The following is a 4,160-nucleotide window of genomic DNA, read 5'->3' on the forward strand; positions in this document are numbered from 1 at the left end:
AGTAGACCAACCTACGGCCTGCTGCACAGTAATGTGCGGAGGATGATGCAGCAGTGTCTGGCACTACTTGCACAGATCAGTGGTGATGTCAGGTAGATAATGATCATGCTCTAAATGATAATCACCACTGATCTGCACAACCAACCCCCATACACTTGAGACAATGGTTTGAACAACTGTTTGGCTGACAGCCATCTCCCAGACTGCCCTATATAGAGAAGCAGAGAGCTGCCCGAGCACGCCCGTGTCCTCTGAGTAAGAGATGCCATCATGCTCCTCTGGTGGCAGCTCAACTTTGGAAAATAAAATTATTCACAGTCCAAAATTTAACACATCTGATCCTTCTATCCCTCAACATCATCCCTTGGGGACAGTTTGGAGACCCCCATATGCATTAGACTGTCAGCTGAACCCATCGAAAGTTAGTCTAATGTGTATGGGAGTGTGAATTCTATACTTTGCAGGACCATACTATTCCCATCAATACTAAAGACAATCAGTTTTTAGTATATTTATTAAAAATTGTATTAAATTATATTACTATTCAAGCTTTATTTGGAGATAGCAGAATTTGTACTGTTATTGTTCTTCTGGTTCTTGAACTCTGAACGTCAATTAGGGTGCCCGCTCCCCTTACTAATGACATGAGTGTGAGCAGAGCAATGAAATAGCAGCCTTTGAGAGGATGAACTATCCTAGACTCGAATAGGGCCTTACTTTTATATTGAGACCAGTAAAAATTAGAGGCTTGAACTTAAAAGGGGTATTACAGTAGTTTAGGTATCCATGGTTACGACAACTAGCAACTAACTGTCCTTTATGAGTGGTCATAACCATGGATACAGAAGCTACTGTAATACTCTTCACATGAGGTAAGAGTTCGAGACCTAATTTCCAATTGGAGGTATTTACTAATATTATGATTACACCTACTACATTTTGGGGTAGAATATTAGAGATGGGAATACCCCTTAAACTTCAAAGCAAACCAAAAAATAATATATTAAGAGACAACTTCCAAATTTTCTGTTTTTTCTGATTTTTCTCTTTATAGGTATATTTGAGTATAATGTAAAATTGTTCTTTTATTCTATAAACTACTGACGTCTCCGAATTTCCAAGCAATAAATTGTGTTTATTTCCTGAGAATTAGAAATAGTCAAAAAAAAAAAAAAAAAAAAAAAAAAAAAAAAAAAGCATGGCTTTCAGACCTCAAGTATAATGCAAAGAAAACAAGTTCATAATCATTTAGAAACAATATTAATGTTTTACCTCAGGAAGAGTTCAGAAATCAATATTTTGTGGAATTACCATGATTTTTAATCACAGCTTTCAAGCGTCTTGGCATGCTTTCCACCAGTCTTTCACTTTTGGGTGACCTTATACCAGTCCTGGTGCAAAAATGTAAGCAGTTCTTTGTTTGATGACTTGTGACTATTCATCTTCCTATTGATTACATTTCAGAGGTTTTCAATGAGGTTGAGGTCTGGCGATTGGGCTGGCCATGACAGGGTTTTGATATGGTGGTAATTCATCCACACATTAATTGACCTAGTGGTGTAGCATGGCGCATTGCCCTGCTGGAAAAAAACAGTCCTCAGAGTTGGGGAACATTGCCAGAGGAGAAGGAAGCAACCGTTTTTCCAGGATAACTTTGTACACGGCTTGATTCATATGTGCTTCGCAAAGTTTAATCTGCCCAATTTCTAGAGTAAGGTAATTTTCACTGAGGATTATAATTTTCAGCTTTGCCCAACACCTGGTCATCTAATAGATAGACAGAGAGCTGGAGAGGCGTACAAGCCAGTGTCTTGCACCCACTGTGAAATTTGGTGGAAGATCGGTGATGATCTGGGGATGCTTCAGCAAGGCTGGAATTGGGCAGATTAAACTTTGAAGAACGTATGAATCAAGCAGCTGAATTGCTGGGTTTTGTACTATAAAGCATGGGACAACCACTTTAATCTATGCAGTTTTAATTGGGGACAGGATAGATTTTATTATATTATTATATTATATTATATTATATTATATATGTCCCGGTGCACCACCTACTCCGCGTGTTACTACACGTTCAGCTACTTGAGCCCTACTGAGCCATGGAGGGGATCATGGTGCAGACTTGCGGTGAAGACCAAGATAAATCCAAAAGGAGAAAAAGTCGCACTCCAGATGATCACCATATCACTCCGTCTTTATTGCAGGGGAAACGTGAAGGTACAAGCGGTGGGGAGGGTGAGACAAGTCATACAACGCCGGCTCGTCTCACCCTCCCCACCGCATGCATGTACCTTCATGTTTCCCCTGCAATAAAGACGGAGTGATATGGTGATCATCTGGAGTGCGACTTTCTTTCTCCTTTGGATATAGAGATTGGATATATATAATATTATAGATATATTATATACACACACACACACACACACACACACACACACACACACACTAGCTGTACTACCCGGCTTCGCCCAGGTTAATAGCTGTTAACAACATAGAATATATTAACAAAAATTTATTCTACACACAAAAACCACAAAACAAATAGATGGAAATGTAATTATTAAAAGACAAAAACTAAGCTAATAGAAGCATTTCACAACATATATTTCAACCCCACAGATATTCCACACAGATTTAACTAAATTGGCCAAGTAATGTGCCCGGTCTGTCTCTTTCCCCGGTCTGTCTCTTTCCCCGGTCTGTCTCTTTCCCCGGTCTGTCTCTTTCCCCGGTCTGTCTCTTTCCCCGGTCTGTCTCTTTCCCCGGTCTGTCTCTTTCCGTTGGAATAGTTTCAGTATGACTAAGGATTTTGATGAATAAATTACAAGAGTTTGTATCCACGGGTTTTCAGTAGGTGGTCCCACTAGTGACTGTCAGCTAATTCTGCATGCAGTCATACAGGGATCAATGTCAATCATTGTTTAGGTCCGCCTATTGGACTCCTGTATTAAAAACAACGGGGATTTCAATAATTAAAACAAAAAAAGTTATGATAAAACTTTTCCTACAAAAAATGTGTATCAACTAGATCAGCTACCCCTGCTCCAGTCAAAAGCTACAGGTAATGGTCACCTCCAATTGTTTCCCTTCCCCCTCCACTTTTTTGCTCCGCTTCATTACGCCAGAGCTGTGATGTGCCTACAAATAATCCAAGACATAAATCCTGTATCATCACCGGTTCAGGCGCCTGCTTGTTCATATAGGCTTTTGTTTTATACAGCAGCCAATTACAGGCTCTCCTAGACGTCCGTGCAGACAGGATAGAAATTATGGACTGATCATCTAATATATAAAGGTAGGTGTGTGTGTGTGTGTGTGTGTGTGTGTGTGTGTGTGTGTGTGTGTCCGGGATTGGCATCCACACAGTCGCAGCTACAGCCACAACATTTTGCACACACTTCTGGACCCAGAGAGCGTCATAGGCTATGTTTCAAGGGGAAATTCTAACCCCGCTCTTTAGTTATTCGCCAAAAAACCTGCCTCCATTAAAGCTAATGGAGCTGGGAGCCACAGTGCAGCGAGAACTTCAGAAGAATGTGCAGCCACGCCCTTATATGGAATGTTGGCGTGTCACAATGCAGCCAGGGAAAGAGACAGACTGACAGGGTAAGAGACAGACCGGGAAAGAGAGGGAAAGAGACAGACAGGGAAAGTGACAGAGATAGATAGACAAGCAAAGAGATAGACCGACAGGGAAAGAGATTGAGACAGACGGAGAAAGAAACAGTCAGAGACAGACAGGGAAAAAAGGACAGACAGACAAAGATAGAGAGACAGAGATAGATACAGAGGAGGAGACAGACAGAGAATGGGAGAGAAACAGAGAGACAGTTACTATCCCGGGCGTACATATATATAAATAAAAATAAAAAATTAATATACGTATGGCAATAACCTGATTTTATATTGAGGGAATCGAGTGATCGTAATTGGGAGCCTGGAGGGTCCCTATAAGAAACAGAAGTCTTACAGAGAATAGACAGGATCAGAGTTTCAAAGAGTTTATTGCGGACTTTCTGCAGTTCCACACAGTTAGACAACCCCGACTTACACAACTTCATTAAAGTGGTTTTCCCAAATGTTAAGTTAATAGGAGAAAGTTAGTATAATAGTAGAGGGGGTAACTTTCGGATAGCTGGGATCCCCATTGATATAGAGAA

This window comes from Anomaloglossus baeobatrachus, chromosome 1 (assembly GCF_048569485.1).
Source record: "Anomaloglossus baeobatrachus isolate aAnoBae1 chromosome 1, aAnoBae1.hap1, whole genome shotgun sequence".
NCBI lineage: Eukaryota > Metazoa > Chordata > Amphibia > Anura > Aromobatidae > Anomaloglossus > Anomaloglossus baeobatrachus.